The sequence below is a fragment of the Mesoplodon densirostris genome, chromosome 8 (genome assembly GCF_025265405.1).
Source record: "Mesoplodon densirostris isolate mMesDen1 chromosome 8, mMesDen1 primary haplotype, whole genome shotgun sequence".
Classification (NCBI taxonomy): Eukaryota; Metazoa; Chordata; class Mammalia; order Artiodactyla; family Ziphiidae; genus Mesoplodon; species Mesoplodon densirostris.
The window spans coordinates 37,724,780-37,742,889 of NC_082668.1; the positions used below are offsets into that span (position 1 = coordinate 37,724,780).

The following is an 18,110-nucleotide window of genomic DNA, read 5'->3' on the forward strand; positions in this document are numbered from 1 at the left end:
TCCATCTTGTGGTTTATTAACACTTGTAGAACCAACCTTATCAGACACTGAGAGACACAAGCACCAGCCCAGCAGTGCCCTGCCTTAGAAGTTTGAATTTCAGCACCACAGGGCCTCTCCTCCAGCCTTCTAAATTTTAATAATTCCAACCTCCTGCCTTTATTCCTTCAGCCCTAAGCATGGTAGCTTCTTCCTGTAGCTGTTACCTCTACACCACCTTAATATTCTTTTTACTCTTTCACTTACTTAGTTAACTCTTCACTTACTTAGTTAACACTTTACTTACTTAGTTAACACTTCACTTACTTAGTTATATTAAATTCTCTCTGTCCAAATAACTGGTGTCATCTCTGTCTCCTAATGGGGCCCTAACTTAATACAAGTTGGTTTTACTAAGTCTCTTTCCTTGGTTTCTTTACTTTATACATGTTACTTGATTCAGTGCAGAGAGTCAATTAAACAAATATCAAGAGATTTGATATAAGCAAAATTCTAAAATAAGTGAAATGTCCTGAATACCTTCACTGTCTTCCCTGGCCATTAGTACTTGCTTCACCCTATATCTTTCTTCCTTTCCCCTCCTTTTCCTTTTATGCCTTTCCCTTTGGGTGTTTTTTTCCCTCAACCTTTCCTCTTCTCATCTTGAAAATTCTCTTACCTTATTCTCACCAGCCCAGTACCTTCATCATCTTCTCTTCTACTATTGAAGAGACAGTGAGCTCAGTTCTTTCTGCTCCTTACCCCATGGAAAACAGAGAGAGACCAAAGTCCCTACACATTGCAACAAGAGAAATGGGAAATTCAACATCTGTCTCCAACAGTGGAAAAAATATTCTTCTCATCAGAGTATGTTGAGATATATTTCAATGACACCCTATCAGCAGCCATCTGGTTAGCTTACACCTAAGGGCCTACCCCCTTCCTATTTTCTCCTACCTTTGTTGGCAGACAGTAGAAGAGGACAATATTCCATCTTAGCAAAGAACTGGAAGGAACTGTGGCTGGATGAGCCCCTCACTAAGAAATAGAAATCTTACAGATGGATCCATATTTGCTCAGACACACTGCCAGAATCACACTCTGATCTTAGTTCTTTGGTTTCCACAGAGTCTTCTTATTGTTTAATGAGTGTCTAAGTTCCCATTATTCACCACCACCTTGAAATGGGAATTTTTCTTCTATATCCTAACTCTTAAGGGTTTTATTCTCAGCTAGGTTTCAGAGTAATTTGCTTGGAATAATTTGTTTTTCTAACCTGTTCTAAGGTATCAAGTTAACTTTTATAGGTTAACTTTTACAAGGATATTTGTATTTAAAAACAGTAAGCCCAGAAACTCTTGTCTTAACACAAATATTAAAAAAATTTAAGAGGTGAATTTTTAGTGATAAAATGGATTGATTTGGTGTAGTCTTCTGAGAAGATACTTCTTCATCCTCATTTTAATCAACTTGAGAGGAAAGCCAGTCTAGACCAGACTTCTACTTCTGGAAGGCAGCTTTATGGGTCAGAAACTTTAAACATCCTATAATTATATAAATAAAGATAAAATAATATGCTTTTACATCTTACTAGGGATGCATTTCAAAAGAGAATAACAATATAAGAAAAATAGTCTGCAGCCCTATAATAGTAGAGTGTAAATCAATGTAAGGTGAATTTATTTTTAGTATGCTAATTGCCAAGAATTCAGAGTCTCAGCCAAGAAACAGTTTGTTTTTCATTTACTTTCTGAACAAAATTTGAAAAATAAATTTTGATCGTAGATCAGAAGAAGAATAGAAATAAAATAGCAATGAGTATTATAGCATGCTTTTTTGGAGGAAGTTTGCCATGACTATTATTAATATGTGCTATTTTTTAATTTTGAAAAAATGCCTATTTCTGAACTTTTAAAAAAAAAGGTTGTAAGTTTATTATTAAAACCATCCTTACATACATTTCCTAATACAGTCATGTAGACTCACAATGGTGCTTTACTACTGAGTCTTAGAATTCTTATTTGAATCATGTTATGGCTTCATTTCTGAGAAATGTTCTCTTTCTCCTGATATGTGTGGTACTACGTAGACTAAAGTAGTTTTAGAGGACTGACACCTGAAGGTCATGAAAGGAAAAGGTAAAAGACAAGGATTGACCTTGCCATGTTTTCTACTTTCATCTACTTGGCAGAATCTTTTGACTTCTAGAGTACAAAGGTAGAAAGATTGGCTATCTTAAAATTCCTTTGAGGTTTCATGGGTGGTTTCCCCGCAGTTTTACTCAGCACTTCCTAGGCACTCATCTAAGCTCTAGTAGGAGAAAGATAGTTCCTTTTTTTTAAGAATGTCTTCTAAAGTCTGTGTAATTCCTATATAAAAGAGGACATAAAAATGCAAGGTGTTGAAATGTAAGCACTATGGATAATAAATGAAGGTTGATGACAGTGTAAGAAGACACACATTTTCTGATAAGAAATCTCTACTCTTCAGAGGAATGGTTTCTGTTGTATGCATGCACACACACATACATTTGAAATTCCAGAAAGGAAGCTGAACATCTGGTCACTTCATTCTAGTATTTCTTAATTTATAAGGATATGAAAATTTTAACATCCCATATCAGAAAGTCATCAATCTGTGATAAACTTCTCATTCTCTTTGACTGAACAGTTTTCTAGTGAGTATGGCATGAAACTATTATTATAGCAGTTGCATTTGTGACTCATTAGAAAAACACATCTCTGAGCTGAAAATATAGTCCATCTATGACATTAAGCCTAGGATTCAGGTCACAAAATCCATTGCTGTTGCTGTAGCTTAATTCAAGATTCTGTGAGATATATATGTTTTATATGGCTTTAAAAGAAGCCTTCCTAAAAATAACAAATATAAATTTTGAAGAGTTTTCAGGATCTTTGCTAGCTTTTGTGGTTTCAGTATTCCAACACATCTTTCTTGAGTTAACTTTGGTGCACTCTTCTTTTTTTGAATGGAGAGAAGCTCATATGCATTAGAAGTACGATATAAATGAAGACTCTGGTCTGCCAACTTATAAATGTCTAAATGAGTTATTTTGCTGTACATGTTTTGTTCATGTTCAGGCAGTATGGTAGAGAAGGAAGAGTACTGCAAAGTCAGGAGACTAACTTACAGATACTGGCCAAAACAATTCATATCTCAGGACCTATTTTACCGACTATAATTGAATATTATAAAACTGATGATAATCCATTCCCTTGCAGTTATAAAACTGATGATACATCCATTCCCTTGCAGTTATAAATATTAAGATACTATCTGAAGTGTTTATTATTTTACTTTTTTATTATAAAGATAATAAATACTTTAAAACTTAAACAATATGGAAAGTATATAGAAGATATTAAAAGAAAACCTTAAATTCCACCATCTATAAGAAAGCACAATCAATATTTTGTAAATATTCTTCCAGATTCCTCCTCTTTAGGAGTGAACACATAACTTGATATACATAGGTGTATACTATCTAATATATGTTGCTCTCATACCTTTTTACATTTAAAAATATGTCAAAAGAACTTTCCATATCAATGAATATACATATATGCCTCATCTTTTTAAAAGGATACAAAAAAAAAAGATACAAATAATTCCATTGTATGGAGGCACTAAAATTACTTAATTTCTCTTGATAGGTTTAGTTTTTCTTCCTTTTTAAATATTAGTTTTTGATATATCTATTACAAAGATTTCCCCCAAGACTTTCATTTTTCTTTCAACATTGTTTATAGTATAATTTCTGTTTTTGTTTTTTATTATTTATAATTTTAAAATTTGTTTAGTTTGAATGCAAAAAAAAAAAAAAGCCATGTCCATGATAAGTGTGAGTTCCTTGGATCATCTTCCTTGCAATCTATACTCTTTGGGAAAATGGAGCATGGGGTTGATATATAGATGGGCAAAGGTTTGAGAATTTGAAAATTTGAGTTGGATTCCTGTGCACAGGAAAACAGAATCTCCAAAAATAAATTTGGCTCACTTCACATATTTGCCTGAACACTGTTCAGTTTGGTTTTTATCACCTATGGTTCAGTTCTCAACCAAGAAGTTTAGAATGAATAGCATTCAATGGTTTAAAAATAAAATGAATCCAAGTCTGAAGGGATGAGAGGTCAGTAGCTCTCTATATGTTTGCAAATAACCTGGTAAAATTTTTGATTAGTAGAAACAAATTATTTACTCCCTAAAGCAAAATAAAGGATATAGTCAAGCTGCTTTAAACTAGGTATTAGGTATGCTTCTCATTATGTATTTTTCTACAATATAGTTTTTCAAATCAGTGCTTTTAAAATCATATACATAAATACCTATGTTATATGAGAAACAGTGGAGTGTAGCAGAAATAGAATTGAATTGAGATCTGGCTCATACTTCTAATTTTTGCCAATGACATGCTGTAATTTTGGAGAAAGGCCAGAATTTCTATATTGGTCAATCTGTCCACTTTTTTCTTTCCTTCTTTCTTTCTTTTCTTTCTTCCTTTTTTTTTTTTTTTTTTTTTTTTGCACTGGAGACCTTACCATTTCATGCCATCCAGATTGTCCTAAAGTCCTTCGGGGATTTTTAAGAGCCAAATCATCATTTTTTTTATTTGATCAGGAAGGAAGATACCTTATAAGCAGTTAAGTTTATGTAGATGATCCTGAGGAAGGAGGATTTTCATCGTTACCATTTCAGCTGCAACAGACTTTGTTTCTCCTCCAGCCTTCAACACTTCCCTCACTGCTCCTTTTCTCAGCTAGTGAGCTCACCTTGTTCTTAAAATAAAAAGATCAAGGCTATCCTTCATTGATTCTCATCTTCATATCATTCTGTTTTTTTCTACTGCTACAGACATCTCTTCAAATTTTCCCAGTCTCAGAAGAAGAGTCTTAGAAGTGCTAACCTTGCCCTGGTACACTAGATTGAGATTTTTTGCCTCCCACTTGTCCCTTTCTTCTCCATTCCATTTCTCCCTCCTCTAGTTTCAATAATTCACATCTCTCTATCTTGAGGCAAGCATTTGCTTGACCTTAGTCACTCTTTCTTCTAGTCAACTTGTATCTGCTTTATTTTTAACACATACATCAACCTATGCTGCTCTCCTGTCATCACTCTGTCCTTACTTCTGAAGCAGTTTGCATTCCACTCATTTACTGAAGCAACTCTTTCAAAAATCACCATCTTTGTTGTCAAACACAATGACAAATGCAGTCTCCTTGACCTGTTTGTAGTTTTTGACACTGTTCACTGTATTTCCTTCTTGAAACACTCTACTTCTTTGTCTTTAGTGAAATGGCACTCCACTACTTCTTTTTCATCTACTTATGTCTGCCCTCTCTTTTACTGGATGAGTTTTAATTCATTTCTCTCTTCCTTTTTATATATTCTGTCAGTCATCATATAGTACTGTGAAGGAATCAGGACTCAAAACTAGATATACCATTAATTGGTAGTATTACCTTAGGAATTTCATTTATTTGTCTGTTATTTTCTTCTATGTAGCATGAAGACAAAATGCCTGACTTGAAAAGAGACAATGAGGATTAAATAAGAATCTATGTAAGGCATCTTAACATGGCCAGAGTTAATGCTAACCTACACAAGTCATCTGTGTTTGATCACCTCCTTGACATCTCTGATAATTCCAGCCCTAAAGGTTTTCTTCCTTTCTGGCCACATATGGTTAAGAAAATCATGTGCTGCACAAATTTATGTTTAATTATATACCATATTTTGTCAATAAATGTTAGTTCTATCTTTCTTACTATGATGTAGAGATCCTCCCCCAAAATTCCACTATATGCTTCTCAACACAAATATATGGATCGGTTTTCAATAAATGATAGCTCTTTGTGAATTAATTGACCTGAAACTTTCACTTTACCCTCCTCTGGACTAACAACAAGTAGTCAAGAAAATTATGAGTGTGTAAGGAATTTAATATCACCTTCTAAATCATCGCTCTGGTTTCCTTGGACTTCCATAAATGTGATTGCATTCTAAAATAAAGATAACATGAGTGCTAATTTGTTAAAAATTACCCTCATTCTCTAGATTCTTGGGGCCAAACAATACCCCATTTCTTCCATTGTTTCAACAAATACTTTTAGAGTACAGTAAAATGCTTGACACTCACATATTAATAGGGGAGACAAACAGGCAGGCAATTCTATTAGGGTGTGGTACCAAATATCACGTGGGAAAGAATGAGGTATTATAATGTACACAGAAAGAACACTTAAATCATTCTTTGGATGGAGGGTATTCTGAAAAGACTTCCAAAGGAAATCATTTCTAAGATGAAACTTGGAAATTCATTTTAGACAATAAATATAAGATTAACATTATTTATGTAATTGTTTTTAAAGGGGACGCACATCATTTGCTTTTAAATAAAAATTTCAAATGTCTTCACTCCCTCCCCCACCCCTTTTTTTCCCCAAATTGCTACCAAATTCTGAACCTGTGAGGCCTTAAATTGGGTTTCTAGTTAAGAGATATTGGAAAGAATAATTTATTTTTAGCAATCAAATGTAAGAATATATGAAAAAAGTGAAAAGTCAATGAAAATATACTTTTTACCTGTTAATCATATAAAGGTAACAAAAACCTTCAAACTTATTACTCTATTAGAAGCTAAGAAAACCATTTTTTTAAATGGCATATAACACAGAGAAATATCAAAATGAAAATTCAGATGATCCAGTATCAAAACTGGATAGTCAAAAATTGTCAAAGACCTAAAGTTATACACATGCTCCCGAGATCGATGTGAGGCAGAGGAAACATTTTGTGACTGGAAAACATCACACCAAAAGGTGTTTATCCTTCTTGGTTTGGTTGTGTGTGGAAAAGGGTTAAGGTTACTTTCTTTTTTTCATGAATGAGTTTATTTAAAGTGAAGATAACATCTATAACTCTGAGGGGTATGGAGAATAAAACAAAGATGCCCTGACCTTTGTGGAGAAAAGTCATTGTATACATATTTCTTATGAATAATACAGTGCCCTGCAAAAGATAAATATTCAAATCAATGAATTTTGTGTTGTGCCCAATCTCCTGTTTAGAGAGAAGGGAAAATGTTTCCCTTCCATTTCCCTACTGCACAATGAAATTAAAGCAAATGGAAAAGAGAATTCAATTTATCAAAATTCCCCATTGGGAAACCAGTGGCTCTCATTTTACACACTACTTGTGATTAGCTTTAGGGTCTTTCACCTAACTCTTTCCTTTGAATTAATTAAAAGTATGTTTGAATGTGACAGACATTTCAAAATTCCCTGTAATGTGACAGGAAGAGCTTTTTTCCTTTTCCTTTTTCTTTTTTTCTCCATAACTATAGAAGCTCCAAGCTCCAAAGATATTACTACAATGCTGCAAGGTTGTTTACCTTCACTCCTTCACAAAAGATAATCCAACAAATTACATTAATTATAAACCAATATGTTCCGTTCAATTCCCATATGAGCCAAACCTGGGGATGAGCATCTGCTCTTATTTTCTGAGCTCGGTTTTGAGGACAAGATTCACAACAATGCTCAATCCATAATTAACAGAAAAATTAAAGATGCAACATCCCGACATCCTGCTTTTTGAAGCAGCATGCTTAAAAATATACATACTTAATCCTGTCAAGCTTCTTTTTTCTTCCAAACTCAAAAATAGCCTATTGTTATCCCTGGCACGTTTTTGCTTGTTTAAAATACTTACATTTTTATTGGACTTAAAATAAACATGAAAATATTTTCTACAAAAAGAATGAACAACCATGTCCCACTGTGATATATTTTTTTTTAAACTTGGGGTTTCTTTTTTCCCTAGATGATTATCTCTCCTTCTCCCTTAAAATGATGTTTATGGTGTATTAAGCATGTTGTTTCATGGTGGGGGAAATATATAGAAATGGGCAAAATTTACTTAGGATACTTGATTTTCTCTTTTTTCCTGCTTGACCCATAAAAGGAAATAATAGTAAGTTATACCAGATCCTCATATACATCTACACATATATTTAGAATCTTTTATTCTATTCATGGAAATCCCAGTTAAGCAGTTGGTGGTAAACAAATATTTAAAATATCTGCATTATAGATACCTAATTCATATATAGCATCCATATGTGATTGAATATAAATAGGCATACTGTTTAAGTACACCCACACACCACATACAAAGTGAATGGAGAGCAGGGCAGTGAATGAGCTTCTCTTTTTCCTGTTCACATGTGTAATACCTGAGTCTGATGTGAAGATGAGCATTCTTTACATAATTTTTCTGAGATCCTCAGAAGAAAGAAAGTCACAAAGTCAGCATAATTCTATGAATCTCTGAAGTACTTTACTGTCATTTATCTTTATTGCATATTCAGTCATGAAGGGAGAGATATTCTGCTTTCACTGATCTTCCTCTGCTGATCTTCAAATTATTCCTAACACCACCTATTTGAACCTAGAAATTCTTGTTTTAATGGAGTTGATTTTTATCATTGAATTCATGTTGTTTTGGGGGAGAGACAGATATGATACAAGGTCCTTAGATTTTTTGAGTGATAGGAAAACCAGATAACCTTTGTGGTAGTTCCACAGAGCACTGTGTGTCAGAAAAATACTAGTCTGGAGTCTAGCGGCTGAGGAGTCCTGGTCTGATCTCTTAACATTCTCTATGCAAAGAGAAAGTTTTTCAGCAGGGAGGTCTGGGAGGGCAGCTGGCTCTGGCTTCACATTCACAAAGGGCCTGTAATATATATGTTGATGTTCTCTCCAAAAGAAGTTTTACATATAATCATGAGCAAGATTGAAAGAAGAAAATTGTAGTCAAGATGATTTCAAATACAAATAAGAGAAAACCCAACTAAGTTCTGTTTCTTAAGGTTTTAGAAAAATATTTTGTTAGATTAATAAAATAGTCATAGGCTGGCAGTTCTGGTGGATCAGTAAAGTCATTGAGAACAGATACAGGCTCTTCCATGTTTTTACTCTTCCATTATTAACACTTGGTTTTGTTCTTAGTATTGTCACCTCATTACTTCAAAATGGCTGCCACAGATTCAGATATCATACCCATACATAACATGATCCAAAGTAGAAAGTTCTCTTTCACCAGAATTGGGTCCTGTGACTACCTCTAAATAAATAATAAGGAGAATAATACTATGATTATATTAGCTCAGTAATAATTCATTTCCATTATTTTCTCAGACTGGGAATATTTCTGCCAGTGGGTAAAATGCTATTGTGTAGGTAAATAAGAGTTTTCTTGCCACCAAATATCTGTCATATAACCCTACACATAGATCACTAGGTCATACTCTCTGGAGAATATATATGTGTGAATCCACACATTCACACACACATACATATTCCTTTACTTGTAATTATTTTTCATTGTATATCATATATTAATAATATTTATTTGTTAAACAAAAACATTTAAAAAATATTACATGATATTTGTCTAACTGTTTTGACATTTTTTAATACTTCTTTTAAATATATGGAATGGTATAGGCCTCTCTCAATCTCTGAGAGATAATGGTGATAGAGTTTACCAGCTGTATGACCATAAACATTTGCTACTTAACTTCTCTGTACCTCAGTTTATCCATGGATGAAATCAATATAAAATTCCTGGACTGCCTAATTGGATCTTACTTTGTGGGAAGGATCCAATGCATGATTACATGAAATTACTTTGAGAATAACAATACTTTTTGTGACCTGTATTTTATGTTCTTAGGATTTGATACTGAGAAGAATTGCAAAGATAGGTAGGTGAATCCCAGGCCCCAGTGCTGGTCATCATGAGGACTTCTGAGTGAAGGAGCAGAAGGCCCACTTATTCCACTTACCCATCTCTTCTACCTAGTTAACCACAATATGCCTCAAAGGCAGGAAGTCCTACTGTTGGCCCAGTTGTCTCCTGGAGTAGTCTGACTCTATCAGGAGATACTTCCCAAACATCATATTATTTAAGTTATTATTGTATGATGTGTGAGAGACTGAGTAGACCCTGTAGAGTTTGAAGTTAAGACTTTGTAAATTACAGTTTCCTGTGGTTTTTGTCTACTCTGGCAACTTTTCAATGAGATTTACTGCCACAGGCCATGATTTTGAATATGACCACACCCATTTCCACAGATGTTGAGAACACTCAGTTTGGAATTTTTACCATGCCATTGGTAAGTGAGCTTCTTATACATCTTCTGGTCCAGATATTGCCACACACAGGATATGTCTGGGTTCATACCTCTGATGTGGTTGTGGACATACTACATTTAGGTGAGGGTTCAGTGTCTCCTTTCTTTAGTTCACAATGTTTATTGAATACTGTCTTGGGCCTGAGTTTTGTTTGATGAATTTATAACCAAACCTTTAAGGAGTTTAAAGTCAAGATAAGGAGGCAAAATCTGTAGGTATAATATTATTTTTATAGCATTTATACTATATTATAATTATGTCATTGTCTCCCCTAAGCAATAGTAAATTTGTTTGCTTTTTAAAGACTATTTTTTAGAGCAGCTTTAGGTTTACAGCAAACTAAGAGGAAAGTACAGAGATTCCTATATACCTTCTGCCCCCCACACGTGCCCAGCCTCCCCCATTATCAACATCTCCTGCAGAGTAACACATGTTACAGTTGATGAACCTGCATGTCACATCATTATCACCCAAAGAACATAGTTTATATTAGAGTTCACTCTTGGTGTTGTACACTCAATGGGTTTAGACAAATACATAATGACATGTATCCATCATTATAGTATAATACAGAGTATTTTCACTGCCCTAAAAGCCCTCTGTCTTTTGCCTGTTTATCTCTCCCGTCCTTCCCAACTCCTGACAACTATTGATCTTTTTACTGTTTCCATAATTTTGTTTTTTCCAGAATGCCATATAGTTGGAATTATATAGTATGTAGCCTTCTCAGATTGTCTTCCTTCACTTAGTAAGAATGTATTTGTGTTTCCTTCAAGTCTTTCCATGGCTTGATAGTGCATTTCTTTTAGCACTGAATAATATTCCATTACCTGGATGTACCACAGTTTATTTTTCCATTTACCCACTGAAGGACATCATGATTGCTTTCCAGTTTTTACAATTATGAATAAAGCTGCTGTAAATATCCATGTGCAGGTTTTTGTGTGGACATAAGTTTTCAGTTTCTTTGGATAAATACCAAGGAATACAATTTCTGAATTGTATGGTAAGAGTACATTTAGTTTTCTAAGAAGCTGCCAAACTGTTTTCCAAAGTGATGGTACCATTTTGCATTCCCACCAGCAATGAATGAGGGTTCCTGCTGCTCCACATCATCATCATCATTTGGTGTTGTCAATCTTCCAGATTTTGGCCATTCTAATATGTGTATACTGGTACCTCATTGTTGTTTTAATTTACATTTCACTGATGGCATGTGATGTGGAACATCTTTTCATATGCTTATCTGCCATCTATATATCTTCTTTGGTAAGGTGACTGGTAAAATTTCTTGCCCGTTTTTTAATCTGGTTGTCTGTTTTCTTACTGTTGAGTTTTAAGTGTTCTTTCTATGTTTTGGATAACAGTTCCTTATCAGATGTGTCTTTAGAAAATATTTTCTTCTAGTCTGTGGCTTGTCTTCTCATTTCTTGACATCGTTTTTTGCAGAGCAGAAGTTTTTAATTTTAATGAAGTTCAGCTTATCAATTACTTCTTTAATGAATTGTGTCTGTGGTATTGTATCTAAAAAGTCATCACCATACCCAAAGTTATCTAGTATTTTTCCTATGTTATCTTCTAGGAGTTTTATAGTTCTGTGTTTTACATTTAGTCTTATGATCCATTTGGGGTTGATTTTTATAAATGGTGTAATGTCTGTGTCTAGATTCATTTTGAAAAGATTGTCTTTGATCCATTGTATTGCCTTTGCCCCTTTGTCAAATATCAGTTGACTATGTTTATGTGGGTCTACTTCTGGGCTCTTGATTCTCTTCCATTGACCTATTTGTCACTTTTTTCACCAATACCACACTTTCTTGATTACTGTAGCTTCATAGTAAGACTTGACTGGTAGTGTCAGTCCTCCAACTTTTTTCTCCTTCAAAATTGTATAGCTATTCTGGTTTTCTGCTCTCCCTATAAACTTTAGAATCAATTTGTCAATATCCACAAAATTACTTGCTGAGATGTTGATTGGGATATCTGTAAGATTCTTAAGGATGGGGATATGTCTTCTCTTCCTCTCTGGATACCTAGTATGTTATTGGTGCCTGATTTATAGCAGTTGCTCAATACGTACTTACTGAATAAATAAAATTACTAAAGATGTGATCAGAGAATTAAGTCAAATATATAAGACACTGAACAAGTTCAGGATTCCTGGAAGCATGAGGGTGGTGAGGAGGGAAGCTGAAATCAGATATGGATGCATGTGGGTAAAAATGAAAGTGGGGTAGAAATGAGGGAGTACAAAGAATGATGGGGCCAGATTTTAAGAAACAACATGACCTTTGGAAATACCCAGAAGTGAGAAGCATTTTTTGAGAAACACCATTAAAACTATATTAGAGGAAAGTATTTTTTTTTCAAAGCTATAACCTTATTTATCATTATTTACTTTTACTGCACCAGGAAAGAGGCACATGAACACTCATAGCATATTTACACGTTTCTAGCATAAAAAGGCATTTTCTTTAAGATCTCTAAGGTTGGGGTATACAAGAATGTGGAGACTCAAAAATTAGAAGCCTTAAGAATTTGCCTTCACTGATAGACAATGTGAAGTTTTGCTGAGGGCTATGTGGCAGAGAACAAATTATGAGAGGTCTTAAAAGCTGAAGGATTTTTTCCCCTCTAAAATTTCTTCCTAGAAAAATAGATATCTTCTAGATATCTTTTGTGTCTCATGAATTTCCTGTCATTTTTATAAGGAATCTCAGTTATTTCTGCCTTATGTTCAGACACCACAACTTCTGATAAAATTTGCTACTTAGATATGTGTATTTTTCCTGGGACTCTAACATATCCTTGTTCTTAAAATCTCCTGGAAACCAGTATAATAGGTCAAAGGTTCTTGTCATTCCAGGCTAAGAACCAATTCACCTGATTGTAGAGCTATAAGCAGAAAAACTAACTGTAGGTCCAACCAAGTAGTATGGAGGAGGCTACCTCTGTGTTTCCACCTTGTGACAGTTGTGTCCTGAGTAGCAGCAACAGGCCAACGTTAGGAGAAAAGAGCAAGATGGGAGAGTCCTAAAAGACTTCTGACTGGATCTCAGTACATTTGTCCTTACTGCTCATGTGATGGTTAAAACCCTCCTTTTCCTAACTTTTCTGTTCACTTCTTCTTCCCTTTTGTTTTTCTTTCCTTTCAACATCTTCTCTAAGCCCATCTAAACAGTAAAACAGAAGAAAAGTTCCTTTTGTGGCCAAATGTTTTAATATGGTCTGGAAAGTGTTCACTGAGTATTAGGTTCACCAAACTGAATATTTCTGTAGACACTGTGTCTTATAACTCATGAAAATCTCTTTCAAATGGCTATTTGTCTACATGCCACTCATTTTGTTCTAATTAACAAATAATCAAAATTTTCATAAAACAGTGGACCAACTGCAAAAAGATTTGTGTGGGGTAGGGGAGTGTGAAGATAATTCATTATGTGAAAATGTTCATTCAAACAAATGGGTGCATGTTTTCTTTACAAAAATAATTTCATCTTAGAGCATAAGGAAATACAATCTAATTTTTTTAAAATCTAATTTTCACCTATATTTTCAGGATTCTGCTGGGGAGAGAAAAGATAAAGAGACATTCATCCTTGTAATTTTATTTTATTTTATTTTTTCAACTTCATATTTATTGCACACTCACTATAGGCAACTGATAAGTCCTCAAAACACAAAGCGTAGCAACACACAACTTCACTTTCAAGGGCTTCAGATATACCTACTGTATTTTGTGGAAACATGTAGAAGAGAACAGTAATTTGGGTAAAAAAAAGAGGACACTAGACGGTTTGGGAGGGATATCAGCCTAAGCAAATATTCCGAGGTGTGAAAATACGGTCTTGCCTGAAAATCTCCTATGTCACCTAGTCCTTAGTCACCATGCCCTCAACCATGTTTTTAACCTCTGCCTTTCCTATTTTTGCCACTTTAGACTTGCAGCTCTTTCAATTCCCTTGCCTCTAATTCCATCTTTCTACTCACTACAACTTAACATTTCTGGGAAGCATTTTAGCAAAGCTATTTCATAAAGCATGAAAAGTCCAATTTGTCCAATAGTTTTTTTTTTTTACTCAAAAGCAGTGGTCCCCAACGTTTTTAGCCCAAGGAACCGGTTTCGTGGAAGACAATTTTTCAAGAGGGGAGATGGTTCAAGCAGTAATGTAAGCGATGGGGGGAATGGGGATGGTTCGGCGGTAATGCAAGCCATGGGAAGCAGCAAATGAAGCTTCCCTTGCTTGCTCGCTGCTCACCTGCTGTGCAGCCTCATTCCTAACAGGCTGCTGACCAGTACTGGTCTTCAGCCTGGGGGTTGGGAGAACCCCTGCTCAAAAGGATTTATACTAAGGAAGCAGGAATGCTTTCCAATCCTTAAGTTACTTAAGTCTTATTTATAACTAGTATAAAAATTGAAAACTTAAATGTTTAATGACGGGGAACTATTGGAGATAAATTAAAATACATTCATTAGAAGAATTATTAAACCATTAAAATTTGTTTTTCAAGGAATATTTAATAACAAGGTAGATAACATATACTTATCTAACATGTATTTTTATATCACTGAAGCTAAAGTAAAATGTCCTTTTTATTGGGTAAGTTTGGCCTGCTGTATGTGTACACTGTAGTGAAATTTAAAAAATACTGTAATTATAATTTCAGAACTTCAGAATATGAATAGGTGCCAGTGTTCTCTCCTTTTTTTATATGGGAAAAAAAATCCTTTGAAAATCTTTTGAAGCTTGGACAAAAATTCCATAGCTATATTCTTACTATCACTCTGTAGAGTCTTCATGATTCAGATGATACAAGGGAAGAGCTTCAGTGCAACCTTTTAGAGAAGATATTGCAGTTCTCATGATCTCATCAACCAGGAGAATGTTGGTGGCAATCACAATGCAGGAATGAAGAAGGTGTTTCTTTATGCAATAGTTATCCCATATGCCTACTTCTGTTGTTATCATTGCCTCACCTGTGTTCAAGTCCACACCCACAAGTTGACCTGATTCTGAATGTTCTGCTTGAACTTTAACTAGAGTTTCCTGAAAGTCAAAACCAGAGTTCTGAGCAAGAACCTTGGGAATAATGAGCAATGCATCAGCAAATGCTTGAACTCCAAGTTGGGCCCTGCCCTTTACACTGGACTTGTATTTAATCAGGGCTTCTGCCATTGCCACTTCCACTGCACCAGCACCTGAAACTACACAGCAATCATCAATAACATTTTTAACAGTCCTCAAACCATCTCTTATTGCATCTTTGATTTGAGTAAGTGTGTGCTTTTTTGGTCCTTTGATCAACAATATGACCAAGGAAGGATTGTTACATTTCTCAGTAAAGGTGAACTTCTCTTCTCCCAATGTGTATTCATAGACAAGTCTTGCATGTCCCAAACAATTGGGATTTAGGTCATCAAGAGAATTTAGGGCTACCCCACCACAAGCAAGAGTCAGCCTTTCCATATTTCTTCTTTTAGCTCTGCACAGAGCTACTTTGTCTTCTTTTGCAAGAGCATCTAAGGAAAAGGTGTCAATTCCCTTTTGATTAATAACAACAAATCCTTTATCTGAATCACCACAGAATTTCTTTTTCGGGTCTATTATTATTTTAACTCTGTCTTCAATAAAGTTTCTTTCAGCTTTCACTAGTTTCTCTCTCTCCTCTGCACTCTTGTAAAAAAAAGCCAGAATTCACTTCTGTTTTTTCATATTCTAATGACATGTTGCATGTGAGGATGTACACATCTTCTATTCTCTTTTTCATCCATGCCCCATGGTCCAAAACAAGACCTCTGATTAAGCTTCTATCGGTTTCAGATTTAGGTTTCATCTCCATGATCTCAACCATGAAGAGGTCAATAGGTTCATCTTGTTTTATAATGGCTAAAATGGAGTCCACTACAGCCTCTGTTAACACATCTGTAAGTTCAGCATGAATTTTAGTACATAGAGATGTTCTGGCCACGTCTATGGTGCTTCCCTGTCCATCCCTTTGCTTACTTTGATTTGTTCCAAAAACTGAAGTGCCTTTTCCTTTGCACCTTCAAATCCTTCTGTAATTGTTCTGGGATGAAGACCTTCAGAAATGTAGTGATCCGCCTGCTTCAGGAGCTCTCCCATGATTAGGACATTGGAAGTGGTACCATCACCAGTTATGTCATTCTGGGCTGTTGCTAATTTGGCTGTTAAGGAGGTTGTTGCATGTTGAATTTGCATATCATGAAGCAGCACATTTCCATCTTTAGTGAGCTTGATGTCTCTAGCACCAGAAACAAGCATCTTCATGGTGCCCTTAGGCCTTAAGTTGGTCCTCAGCACATCCTGCAACCCCCGGACCACGCTGATGTTGACCACCAATACTGCCTAGGCTCAGGCCACCTCGGCCTTGGGGTTCAGGGTCTTCACGGCAGCCATAGCTGACCCAGCAGAAGAGAATGAGGGAACCGGAAACTCCAGAGCCAGTTCAGCGTGGCCTGCCATCCTTGTAATTTTACACTGCTCTTTTTTTGTTTGTTTGTTTCAGTCTCCTACTTTCACGAGAGAGATTTCCTCTCACACAGAAACCTGGCTCTAGGAACCTGGGACTGGCATGGCAGAAGCCTATACTTCACTTCATGGAATTGTGGGCTTTTTATTAGAGCAAGTGTTCTTAACTTGGGAACCATTCCCTTAGGAGATTCATTGTTCTCAGGTCAAGAGAACATGCTTAAAAATGCTTGAGGACTCAAAGAGCTTTTGTTTATCTGGGTTAGAGCAAAACTGGACAAGTGTTATTTTATTAAAGGTAGCTGCCATGTGTGATTTAAACCATTATTGATGAACTTTTAAAATTCTGTTACATGAAAATAGATTGTTTTATCTCCCTAACTTTGGATCGGTCTTTTACCCACACATAATTTTATATCATCATGCATTGATCATTTGAAAATATTGGCTACTGAGTTATGCAGATCTTCCAAATGTTGACACATTTTATAATACAAGCTATTTTAAAAGTACTATTTGTTAGTATCACCTTTGAGCTCAGAAAATTCTTCAGGTATTGGAAAGCTATTAGGCTTACAGCGGCCTATATAAGTCTTCTAAAATTTTCATTTTTGCTTGAAAGCGCAAATTTTACCTTTGGTGACAAATACTTTCAGTTTTTATTCCTTGAAACAATAAGCTCCCTTTGTTCATTTGTGAGAAAATGTCTGGCAAATACCTAAACTATGGTCTGAATACTAGTTTGGTGGTCAGTCATTCCTTCAAGTAAAAATAAAAGTTCTAATAAAAAAGAAGCAATTAGTTCAGCTCACAGCTCAAACACTCATGCCTTTTCTCAGAGCAAACGTTATACTGTACTTCAGTATGTAGCAGAAGTGCTGTATGTGTACTTCCTGTTTCACACAGAGGATGTGACTCAGGTTTGAGATCTAAAAAAAATTAATTACTTTTATTGCTTCCTCAAGGACTTTAAGTGAAACTGTCATGTTTAAACGGTAAGTGCATAGCAGTGAAGAATAAAATGACTAATAAAGAATACAATGAATACAATGACAGCTTGGTGCCACTGCCTTGATTCATCCTAAGGTGCCAATGGTTTTATCCATCATTACTTTTGTGTCAACAGTGCACCTGTTGACACAGAGAAAATAGTAAATAATCTCTGAGTGTATTAACGAAAATAGGTTTACCTCTTGTATGTCCTATAAAGTCTTGGGGACCTCCAAGCATATACAGACCACAATTTGAGGTCCTCTGCTCTAGAACACCAATGGGTAGATGCAAGTGTATATGTATATAGACTGACTGTATATATAGGTTTGTATATTTCTCTTCGGGCAATGTTCAAAGGCTTCATCACATTGTTAGAGGATGTCATGTGACCTAGCTATTTTTCAAATGAAGAAATACAGCTTAAAAAATT

At 35.1% G+C, this 18,110-nt stretch overlaps 1 pseudogene; it reads right to left on the reverse strand.

Annotated features, from left to right (window-relative positions):
• Positions 1 to 14,977: 14,977 nt before the first annotated feature.
• LOC132494724 (T-complex protein 1 subunit zeta-like) lies at positions 14,978 to 16,615 on the reverse strand (annotated as a pseudogene).
• Positions 16,616 to 18,110: the final 1,495 nt, after the last annotated feature.